The sequence below is a fragment of the Malus sylvestris genome, chromosome 1 (assembly GCF_916048215.2).
Source record: "Malus sylvestris chromosome 1, drMalSylv7.2, whole genome shotgun sequence".
Taxonomy (NCBI): Eukaryota; Viridiplantae; Streptophyta; class Magnoliopsida; order Rosales; family Rosaceae; genus Malus; species Malus sylvestris.
Window position 1 is genome coordinate 11,641,438 of NC_062260.1, and position 13,156 is coordinate 11,654,593.

A 13,156-nucleotide genomic window follows, 5' to 3' on the forward strand; every position below is an offset into this window, starting at 1 on the left:
AATTGTCCTTTACTCGTATATTAGAGAAGTTGTATGTCTAATAAACAAAACTATTAAGTTGGAGAATATTATGATCGTGTACTACACCGAACACCGAATAGTTCTTAAGCTAATCAGTTAAAACATGAGATGCCTAAAATATGAGGAAGACTTGCGTGACACGGTTACACAACCGCCATGATGAAAGATATTACCCTGTTTTTTGTCCTGAAAGGAAAAGTATATTAGTAGAACATTGTTCTTGTTATACTCTCAATAGAGATCTCTATAACATAGTTTAAAATAATTCAGTAGAAAAGTATCATAAATTGGTATTACTCTAAACTGAAACCTGAAATATATCAATACAAGTCCAAGGCTCAAATTGATCTAAACTATATGATCCACTGTTCATACAAGTTTTTTTAATTAACAACATAAAAATAACTTACCAAATATCTAAGTAAGCTAACTCTTTCTATAAACGAAAACAACAGAAAGCACAAGAATTCCTGCTCTTAACCATGGACAAGAAAGAAATCAAACAAAAAAATTAAAAAGAAAAAGAAAAGGTTAATTGAGGCACATCACTACACAACGGTTGTGCGCGAATTCAGTAAAGCCTTCGAAGAGCCGGCTGACTGTGATGAATTATAGGTAGTGCAATTGCTAGACGAATACTGAGTTTGATCTTTTACTGATGATCCGGTGAGGTGAGACGTATAGGAGAACCTACACATACTCAATGCAGGTGCAAAGTACATTGGCACTGGCAACTTCAAAGGCAGGCTTGGCATGGGGGCCTCGAAATTGAGAACATTAATCACTTGCCTAATAGAAGGCCTAACGGTTGGATCAGGATGGCAACACCATATCCCTACTATCATCAAGCACTCAATTTGCTGCTCATCAAATTCCATATTCAATCTTTTATCAACGGCTTCAAGTATTTGGTCTTTTCCATATAGATCCCAAACCCACTCCACTAGCCTTACCCTGCTCGGTTCCTCATTTGCTTCGACGGGCCTTCTTCCACAGCTAATTTCTAGGGCAACTACCCCAAAACTATAGACATCGGATTATTTACTAGCCCTTCCATCTGTCACACACTCTGGGGCTAGATACCCTATGGTGCCTGCTAATACAGTTGTTTGTGACCCCAAGCCATGGTCTACAAGCCTTGCAAGCCCAAAATCTCCAAGCTTGGCATTGAAATTTGAATCTAACATCACATTGCTTGACTTTATATCTCTATGCACCACACATTGTTCCCATTCCTCGTGAAGATATAAAAGTGCCGATGCTAAGCCAATGGCTATTTTGTGCCTCACTGTCCAAGTGAGATGGAGCTTCATTCCAAACAGATGGGAATCAAGGCTTCCATTTGGCATACGTTCGTAGACCAGAAGGAACTCACCTTGTTCATGACACCAACCAATGAGCTGCACCAAGTTTCTGTGTCTCAATTGACTGATGATCCTCACTTCCACTATGTACTCCTTTTTACCCTGCTTTGATCCTCTTGATACTCTCTTCACAACCACTTCTGTGTTTGATTCAGTTAGCAAACCCATGTAGACTCCTCCAAATCCTTCATCTCCAAGCTTGCCTCCCTCGGAAAAGTTGTTTGTTGCGCGACTTAGTTCACGGTAAGTGAACCTCCGGGGCCCAGTTCCCTTGTCAAATTCATCATCCATGGACATATCATATGCCTCATTTATCTTCTTAGCCCCTTTTCTCCAAGAGATGAACGAAAACAGACCTAACCCACAACTCAAAAGACCGAATCCCGCTCCTAAACCAACCCCAATTCTTATTTTTCTTTCTGCTTCATTATTACTACTGATCTCTAGGGTTGAACTAAATGACCAAGACAGAATGTTGTGTACTTCCACCCATGCACCCGTGGCAGCAAAAAAACCGACGCTTACTAACTCCAACAAAACCTTGCTCAAATCAACTATATACGAAATACTAGAATCTCCAGTGCCGAACTTTGGATTTTTGGAATATGTTAAGAACACACTTAAATTATGGGAGGTAGAGTTATAACTTACCCATGCATTTCTTACTGATCCAATTTTCATGGTAGTTTTCCACGAAACGTTGGCTATTGAGACAATGGAGTTGACATTGATTCCTACGTGATCAGGACTTGGATCCCAACTATTTTGAAAACTGTCAAACTCCACAGCAACAATTTGATTTTTGGTGGAGTTGAAGGAAGAATTGGAACTAAATAGAGCAAGGTATCCCCCAGTTGAATTTTCAGGGATTTTCAAATCAAATGGTGCAAGGAAGAAAGATATGCCGTTACCATAGTACGTATCATTCAAGGCTTTTATGACAAAGGTGAAATGGGTTGTGAAGTTAGTGAGCCTCTGATAGGAGCATATTTATGCGACTTAATTGTCTTGTTCTTGTGCGTTTATGTTGTGTTTCCTTAGTTATTTTAGTGTTTAAAGCCATTTTCATTTGTTTGTAGGTCTTAATAACAACCTTGGCAAGAAAAGTGCATTTTGGTGCATGTGGGATCAATATTGGGTTGAAATGGATTGCATGCATGAGGATGGACGTTTTGGGCATATGTGTGTGCATTTGTGTGTGTGCAATTGCAAGGATAAACAATGACAACTCATACACATGCAAACACATGGCAAAAGAGGGAGAAAACACATGCAAAGACACCCACATGCAAAGTGAAAACAAAACTCACGGCAAAGGAGAAGGAATTGTGTGTGTTTTGTGGTTGAAATGATGAAGCATGTGTGTGTAAATGTAAAGGGGAAAACATGGCAGCAAACACATGGCAAGGAAAGCAAACACATGGCAAAGAGAAGAACATTGAAGCAACCACATGGGAGCACATGGCATAGGGCAGAAAATGTGGGTGTTTGGTGCTTGAAATGATGAAGCATGTGTGTGTAAATGTAGGAAAATAGGGCAGAAAATGTGTGTGTGTTGTGGTTGAAATGATGAAGCATGTGTGTGTAAATGTAAAGAGGAAACATGCCAACACACACCCACACAAGCTGCACATGCAAAGGAAATGGAGTGGTCTTCTCTCAAGCCTATAAATACCACATTCCATATTCATCAAAAAGAGACAACAGATTTTCTCCTTGCTTTGGCCGAAACTTCCCACCACCATTCTCTCTAATTTCAGCCAAAAACCACCCCTAGCCACACCACCCATCAATCCTAAACCTTTCCATACCATTCCCCATCCATTCTACACCATAAAAACCACCCAAAACCGTCCAAAACCTCTAGTGCCACTGCTTGCAAGGAAGGAAAGAGAAGGAACATCTTGTGCCGTGCCTATGCCCAAGCCTTAGGAGTGTTGGAGCGTTTCTAGGTATTTTCTATCTTTGATTTCAATGTTTAAATTAAGTTATCTTTGTGTAATTGCGAGTATGAGGAACTAAACCCCCCTTGTCTAGGGGGGATTCAAAACCATGTTTATGCTTGCTATATGATTTGATTACTTCCAATTGCGTTTCATGAATTGTGAATTTAATTTACTTATCTCTATGGATTAAAACTAATTTGTGTATGTTGGTTGAGAGTGCACACTTAATTTTCATGCATAAGTTTGATGCTAGGATATAAGGAAGTTTCACCTAATCGTTATGAACTTATATTCATAAGTAGTAAAGGTTGTTGATCACAATCGTGTTAAGTAAATTCTTGGCATAAGTTTCATGCAATTCATAGTAACGAGTGCCTCGTTAATGCTTATGTTTTTCATAGAACTTAATGATTCTTGCGTGTATCTCTATTATGCAATTCATGTAGGGAACTTGTAGGGAATGTTTTGGGTTGTCGTATGCAATCATCCAACCTAATAACTTGTGCAAAAACTGAGGGTTAATTAGTGCAATTCACGGTTAACTTGGGGTGTTGAGTATTCATGGTTTGTCGAAGAGCAATTGGAAATCATTTTGTATGCAAGTATAACATGTGTGGAGAAGAACCCCTTAGCTAGCTTCTCATCCATTCAATTTGATCAATCTCATTTTAAAACCTATTTTGTATTACAAAGTTCTTGTTTTGTTTTCAAATTCGTCTAAAATCAATTCCCCTTTATTTTGTTGAGTTATATTAGTTAGAAATCAATTTAGTTTGTGTTTTTAAGTGTCTTGAGTCAAGTTATAACATATTTTCGTTCAAATTCTTCCTTAGTGTTCAAAACTGCCCAGATTGTGTTTTTAAGGCAGTTTTGAGTGTTTAGGTGCTGTTTTGAGTCTTTTGGTTTGTTTTAGTGTTTTAAAGTATAGTTTTGCATTCTTTGAGTCTAGTTTAGTGTTTTAAACTTTGTTTTTACGTTTTCAAGTCAGTTTCAAAGTGATTTAGCAATCCCTCCTAATCCCCGGCCTAGAACGAGCCCTACTTACATACTTTACTACAATTGATAAAAGAGGATTTAATTTGTGTGCTTATATATTTCGCATCAGCCTCCCCATGCTGGCATCATAAAGGCGCACGGGTTGAGTGAATGAAGCCCGACCAGCACTTTCAGTCAGCGGACCATCAACTTGATTCTTTGTAAGCTGAATGTGTTAGGAATGTTGGTACTACAAGATAGAGAATGCTCAAGGTAAAGTAAAAAATGGACACCAAGAATTTATGTGGTTCGACAATTTATGCCTACGTCCACAAAACAAGGATCAATCTTCACTATATGAAAATGATGAGTACAACAAGAGTAGTCTTACCAAACCAAAGACAAGACTTGATGGATACAAGAAAGTATGACACACACTTTCTATCACTCTAAACTTCACTCACAATGTGTAGTGGAACACTTTCACTTTCACTCTTGGAGTGGAACTCTAGCTTTGGACTTGATCCTTTGCTACTCACACTTGGTTCTTAATTGGTTACTTCACTACAACATCACACCCATATTTATAGGTGAGGGTTTGGCGTTCTACTAGTTTCTAGTGTATTCTTCAAACCTCTAGCATAGATAATTCTAGACTAGCCACAAAGTTGTAGCTTCTAGATCTTTCCATTTGCAACCAAGGAAGCTAGTACTCTTTAGCTTCTTCCATCAACTTAATAACATGCTAGAATTGTCTAGCATGCTCCAGCCACCTCACTTGCTTAGTAGAATAATCTAGAACATTGATCATGGGCTGGACCATATACCAACAATCTCCCCCTCCAGTCCATGAAGAAGGAATTCCGATCATGACTCCAAGTTACCTGGAGTCCATCCCAGCAGCCTTAATACAGAATTCCAACTTTGATTTTGTGACTACCTTTGTCAACATGTCTAAAGAATTATTATCGGTATGAATCTTCTTCAGCTGTAGCAACTTGTTCTCGATAGCATCTCTAATCCAGTGATAACGAATATCAATGTGCTTAGTGTGTGAATGATATGTAGTGTTCTTGCTCAAATCCAGAGCACTCTGACTATCACAATAAATGCTATAATCACTTTGCTTCAAACCCAACTCTTGAAGAAATTACTTTAGCCACAACAACTCTTTGCATGCTTCTGTAGCGGCTATGTATTCAGCCTCGGTTGTGGACAAAGCAACACACTTTTGCAATTGCCAAGAAACGGCTCCCCTGCAAAAGTAAACAAGTACCCAGATGTAGATTTTCTACCATCCAGGTCACCTCCCATGTCAGCATCTGTAAATCCTTCCAAGATTGGTTTGCAACCACTAAAGCACAATCACATCTTAAAAGTCCCCTTCAAATATCTGAGAATCCACTTAACAGCTTCCCAATGGTCTTTCCCTGGATTAGAGAGAAGCCTGATCACCACACTTACTGCATGAGTAATATCTGGCCGTGTGCACACCATTGCATACATGATACTTCCTACTGCTGAAGAGTGGGGAACAACTGCCATTTTCTCCTTTTCTTCATATGTTTTTGGACACGACTCTTTGCTCAACTTGATATGATTGGCTAAAGGTGAGCTTACCGGTTTGGCTGCTTTCATGTTGAACCTTTCAAGCACCCATTCAATATACTCCATGCCCAAAATCTGCTTGGCTGGCCCTAAGTCCTTCATGTTAAATGACTTAGATAACTCTTCTTTGAGCTTTTTAATCATAGAAGCATCTTGACCGACAATTAACATGTCATCAACATAAAGCAATAAAATGATGAATTTACCTCCAGAAATTGTTTGATATAGACACAAGAGTCAGCATGAGTTCTCTTGTACCCATTACTCACCATGAATGAGTTGAACTTTTTATTCCACTGTCTCGGAGCTTGCTTAAGACCATATAAGCTTTTCTTGAGCTTGCACACCAAAGTTTCTTTACCTTTGACTTCAAAGCCTTTGGGTTGCTCCATATACATCTCCTCTTCTAAGTTGCCGTGGAGAAATGCAGTTTCAACGTCTAACTGCTTGAGCTCAAGATCCATGCTTGCTGCCATACCAAGGATAACTCGAATGGAAGTCATCTTGACCACCGGTGAGAAAATCTCATCAAAGTCAACTCCTTTCTTTTGACCAAAACCTTTGACAACCAAATGAGCCTTGTACCTTGTCATGTTGTCGTCCCTTTTCAATTTGAACACCCACTTGTTTTTCAATGCTTTTCTGCCATGTGGAAGCTCCACCAGCTCATAGGTATCATTCTTTAATAAGGAATCCATCTCTGACTCCATTGCCTTCATCCATTTATCACTGTCATTATAAGCTCTGGCCTCTTCATAAGTTTCAGGCTCTCCATAATTAGTCAACATGATATACTCTGATGAAGAATACTTGGTAGACGGTCTTCGACTTCTGCTAGATTTTCTGACCTGATCTTCATTCTCTTACGGGGCTGGAGGCTCCCCCTGATTGGATTCTCCTTGAATCTGCTCTTCTTGACCAGGCTCCCCCTGATCAACAATCTCATGGTCTAGCACATCTTGACCAGGCTCCCACTGATCAACATTATCTGGTTCTGCAAGCATTTCATTGGCAGCTTTTTCAGGGATGTCATCGGGACTTTCTTCATTTGAAGCTAATACATCAACTCATCTGATTGCGTCATATGGTTGTGCCTCTTTATCCGAATCTCCAATTGTTTGATCTTCATAAAAGACCACGTCTCTACTTCGGATAAACTTCTTCTGGTATGGGTAATTTGTAGTCTAACTTCGATCTCTGCTCTTTGGGCACATGCACAAAAGCTTTGCAACCAAACACCTTCAAATGAGAGTAAGACACATCATTACCAGTCCATACTCTCTCTAGAACATCAATACCTAATGGTACTGATGGAGATCGGTTGATCAAATAGCAGGCTATCCTTACAGCTTTACCCCAGAACTGCTTAAATAACTTTGCAATCCTCAGCATACACCTGACTTTCACCATGATGGTTTGGTTCATTCTTTTAGCAACACCGTTATGTTGTGGAGTTCCAGGAACTGTCTTCTGATGGCGTATGCCATGTTTCACACAATACTCTCTAAACTGGTGAGATGTGTACTCGCCGTCGTTGTCACTACGAAGGCACTTGAGAGATTTCCCAGTTTCCCTCTCCACTATGGCATGGAACTCCTATAATGTCTGAAACACCTGGTCTTTGGATTTTAACAAAAACACCCAGACCTTTCGTGAAGCATCATCAATATAAGTAACAAAATATTTATTTCTTCCAAGTGACTCGACTTCCATGGGACCACACACATCTGAATAAACAAGATCTAACAAATTTCCTTTCTTTGTAGATGGAACAGAAAAACTAATTCTTCTTTGTTTTCCAAATAAATAGTGCTCATAAGAGTTTAATGACGTACCTTTGGCAAAGGGAATGTGAGACTTATATGCCAAAACTTGTAGGCCTTTCTCGCTCATGTAGCCTAGCCTCTTATGCCACAAGTCTAGAGATGAGTCCTCCACAGCATTCAACTCACCTTTCAAAACTTTGGTATTTGACCGGTACAACGTACAACAAAGTCGTGCTCTTGCTACCACCATTAAGCCTTTAGTAAGCTTCAATTTTTCTTCGCCAATATGGTGATAATAACCTTGTCGATCAAGGGTACCGATGGATATCAGATTGAGACGTATATCAGGAATATGTCTCACATCTTTCAACATCAACTGGTAGCCGAGATTAGTTCTTAGGCAAATATCACCAATTCCAAGAATTTTGGAATAGCTTTCATTCCCCATCTTCACTATGCCAAAGTCACCTTCTTTGTATGTACTAAAGAACTCCCGTTTGGACGTAGCATGGAAGGAAGCTCCATTGTCAAAGATCCATTCAATGTCTCTGTCAGAGTTGCCCATATGCAGACATTCACCAATAGACAATATTTCTGGTACATCACCACATATGACAGCAGTGGTATTGCCATTATCATCTTTCTTCTAATTGTTTCCTTCCTTTTGCTATCTTTTCCAAACTCGACAATTTTTCTTCATATGGCCTTCTTTGCCACAATGGTGGCATATACCCCTGAACCTTGACTTGGATCGACTAGGACTCCTGCCATGACCTCTAGGCCCTCTACTCTTGCTTCTTCCGCGGTTCTCTATGACAAATACTTGGCTGCTATCTGTGCCAGAAGTCTTTCTCCTTGTTTCTTCATTAAGCATGTTATTTTTAACATTATCAAGAGTAAGAACACCATTAGAAGCATAATTACTTATACTCACCACAAAGGTTTCCCAACTTTTGGCAAGGATCCAAGAAACAAGAGCGTTTGTAGCTCGTCCTCGATTGTCATTTTCATAGTAGCTAACTGGTTGATGATATTTTGGAAATTGTTCAAGTGTTCTGTTACACTTAAACCATCCTTGTACTTCACATTGATGAGCTCTTTGATCAAGAAGGCTTTCTTGGTTGGGGTCTTCTTCTCGAACAAGGACTCAAGCTTGGTCCAAAACTCACGAGCATTGGTTTCATTAGACACATGGTGAAAAACACTATCGTCCACCCATTGTCTAATTGTACTAATAACCTTGCGATTCATCTTCTTCCACTCGGCATCTGACATGCTCTCAGGCTTAGCGGCATCTCCTTCAATTGGTTCATGCAGATCCTTGCAATAGAGAATGTCCCTCATCCTTGGCTTCCATGTTACCTAATTGGAATTGGTGAGTTTGATCATAGTGCCACTTTCTTCCATCTCGTAGTACGAGCCAACCGGGCTCTGATACCACTTGTTATGAATGTCGGTACTACAAGATAGAGAATGCTCAAGGTAAAGTAGAAAATGGACACTAAGAATTTATGTGGTTCGGCAATTTATGCCTACGTCCACGAAACAAGGATCAATCTTCACTATATAAAAATGATGAGTACAACAAGAGTAGTCTTACCAAGCCAAAGACAAGGCTTGATGGATACAAGAAAGAATGACACACACTTTCTATCACTCTAAACTTCGCTCACAATGTGTAGTGGAACACTCTCACTCTCACTCTTGGAGTGGAACTTTAGCTTTGGACTTGATCTTTTGCTACTCACACTTGATTCTTAATTGGTTACTTCACTAAAACATCAAACCCATATTTATAGGTGAGGGTTTGGCATTCTACTAGTTTCTAATGTATTCTTCAAACCTCTACCATAGATAATTCTAGACTAGCCATAAAGTTGTAGCTTCTAGATCTTTCCATTTGCAACCAAGGAAGCTAGTACTCTCTAGCTTCTTCCATCAACTTAATACATGCTAGAATTGTCTAGCATGTTCCAGCCACCTCACTTGCTTACTAGAATAATCTAGAACATTGATTATGGGCTGGACCAGACTCCTCTGGATGGGAAGGCATCACCTTGGAATGTTATATCCTTTGTGTTTGTATCAAAAGTGGAGATGTTGAAGGAGAACGGCTTGACATTTTCGAGTAGTAAGAGGAAGAGAAAGAAGTGGAAGAGAAGACAGGGAAAAGTTTGTGTTTGGAGGTGGAAAATTAGATTGAAGAGAGCCATAGTTAAAGGGTCTGTATTCATAAAGAAAAGCAGGAAGGGGGATGCATGCTTATATGGATGGAGAGGCCTAGGTTGAGTTCAACTATATGCTTGTCCTGATTCAAGACTTGTTCTTATTATGTAGATAACTAACCAAGTCAATTCCATCTAAGGATATTCTTCTCAACTGCTCTTGCTCAAATAGTACATCACAAATTATTGAAGCCAACATTTTTTGATCATATTTTCCTTACCATATATTTGTACCATACTTGACTAATCCCGAAACTACCAAGCACCAGTCAACGTGATACCGTCAAGGACCCATAAGAGTTTCCCTCCAACCAAGAGGCCAATCATAGCGCAACACGTGTTAACATCAAGAGGCCAATCACAGGGCGACACGTGTTAACATCAAAGGCCAATCACAGCATGACACGTGTCAAGGCCAGAACAAAGCTAGAAACTCTCTTCTATAAAAGAAGATCATTCTCCCACAATAATCCCTAATGTCATTTGTACTAAATCATTCACTAGTACTCACTAAAGGAGAGCTTGAACCTATGTACTTATGTAAACCCTTCACAATTAATGAGAACTCCTCTATTCCATGGACGTAGCCAATCTGGGTTAACCACGTACATCTTGTGTTTGCTTCCCTGTCTCTATCCATTTACATACTTATCCACTCTAGTGACTGGAGCAATTTAGCGAAGGTCACAAACTTGACACTTTTTGTTGTACCAAAGTCCTCAATGATTTTGTGCATCAACATTTGGCGTCGTCTGTGGGAACAACACTTATTCCCAGTCTCTTCAGCTTTGTTAAGTTGGTTTCCACCATTCGTACACTCTCTTTTGACCAGGCATCTCTCTCCAACATAGGGAGCGAAGGAAGCCATAGTACATAGAATGACACCCCTCTTGCACCTAGTGCGAAGCAATGAAAAAAGGAAGGAAATAGGGTTGCTCTTCAAGCTAAAGTCGATGATCTAGAAGCTCAGAACAACAAGATAGCAATGAAGAATGAGGTCCTCCAAGAGCAATATGAGAAGCTCTTCGAGACGCTCCACGAAGCTAGGCATGCTCAAACACACGAGCTTGTTGCCCCCATTGAAGTTGACCATCAACTGGGTGCCCCCCCCAACACGAAGGGTCACATGCCTCTGACATAGATATCCCTGATAGGGAACGAGCTAACCATCGATGTGATAATCAACATGAGACTTCTCTCAACCCAGTTGCTTCAACCCGAAGCAGGAGAAGTGGAGGAAGGCACCTCCTTGCGGAAGGGACGGAAGGATCGAAAGCTATTTATCACGACTGTCGGAACTTCTTGAAGCAACATCGAGAAAACTTCATCCACATAAGCTCAAAGATCAATGACCCAAGGGATTCTGAGAGACTCGATCCCCTACCACGGCCCAGGCCGATTACCAATTTGGGGAAGTGGCAATAAGTCCTAGAGAAACACGAAGGTATAGGGGAATTAGAGATGTTCCGACAGACATACCTTGGAAGTCAGAACGGCGAGTCTAGGGAAAAATCACATGCTCTTGATCAAACCTTCATACTTCCAAGAGGGGATGGAGATTTACAAAAGAAAGCTCCAGTGGTACATGACTCCACTCAGGACCCTCTTGTCCTACAACTCCTTAAAGAAGTAAAAAAGTTGAAGACCAAATGACAAACTGAGATACCTGATTGGAACCAACCTAGGCTTGGCCCTCTTACAAGAAGGATCCTCGACACCCCTTTCAAGCAAAGACAAAACAAAAGCTTGGTTTACAACTCTATATTGGAAGGGAGTACCCGATTCAACACCTTAAGTTCTTTAAATCCACCATGGCATATCGGATGCACACCGACAAAGAACGATGTCTTATCTTCCCTTCCACCCTCTTTGGTAGAGCTCTAAACTGGTATTGTCATCTTCCACCTGAGACAGTAGACTCATTTGAGGAACTAAGGAAACTGTTTGTCTCTCAACACATCTTCCAGACTAATCGCTTGCATTCTGCAGATTACTTGTACACTATTCGCCAGAAGCCGGACGAGTCACTACGAGAGTATGCCGGTCGCTTTAGCCATGAGTATTCTCGCTGTGCTGAGGCAGATGACAAGACCACCCTCAAGGCCTTCACGGCAGGCCTACGTGATTGTTTCTTCAAGTACATGATCAATGCCAACACTTGGAAGACTTACTTTGAGGTGATAGCACATTCTTACAACCACGCCTCAGCCGAAGCAAGGACATACCAAGGGAACCCCCATATGGTTAACCCCTATCAACAAGTGGGAAGTGGAAGTCAAGTTCTACCAAGTGAAGAGATCTTGGCCATTTAGACACCCATTGCATCATTTCCTGCCTCATTTAGCTACTTATTAAGTCACCAAACGTATTTGTCTCTTGGTAAGAGGAATGATTTTTACTCTCAGTAAGCCCATTACAACAAGAGGAATAAAAGTTCGTATCAAGACAACCAGGGGTGAATGACACACCCCGTCCCGAAGGAGGGCATGCTGGCCGTCACGTGAGAGTGACGTAACCATATACACAGTTCGGAAGCTTTAAAGATACAATTACTAAGATGTAACACCAGATGGTGAATCCTACTTTTGTGAATTCTATCAGAACACCATTAGATTCCATGTGGCCACCAAAGCTCTGCTATCTTGAACCTTGAGGGGCGCAAAACAAAGTTGAGTGGGTTAGTAAAACAAAGTTTTTCGAAAATCATCTCATTATCAAAATGCTAACCCCTCGCTGTAAAACCCGTATACTTTCCCAGAAAAATAGTATATATATAACCATATATAACAGTAAATAACCCAAATCACTAGTCTTTAACACTTTTCAAGAAATATGCCATGCTATGCTTCAAAACATCATAAGGATGCATCAATATAACAGGTGAATTAAGGAATCAACCGGAGACCCTACAGTTGTCTTATACGGTTAATTATATAGCTCAATATCCAATCCAACCGGAGTCACCACTGTGACCTGTACGGCACTACTCTGCACATAAATCGGAACTACCTGAAGTAGTCTGTATGACAAGAATGGTGTAAGAATACGCTCTAGTGCTTCTCTCATCAACAGCTGTATAATAATCTAAAGTCACCTACAAGTCGGAACCACCTCTAATGGTCTGTACGACATGTCGGAACCATCTCTCGTGGTCTGTACGACATGCACCTACTTGGATCCAAGGTGAGCGTATGGTGTGGGGTGAATAATATAAGCACTAACACCAGGGGTGCAGGTTATGAGCTCTCAAA

The 13,156-nt window shown here is 40.5% G+C and overlaps 1 pseudogene; it reads right to left on the minus strand.

Annotated features, from left to right (window-relative positions):
* Window positions 1–388: 388 nt before the first annotated feature.
* LOC126610270 (L-type lectin-domain containing receptor kinase IX.1-like) lies at window positions 389–5,620 on the minus strand (annotated as a pseudogene).
* Window positions 5,621–13,156: the final 7,536 nt, after the last annotated feature.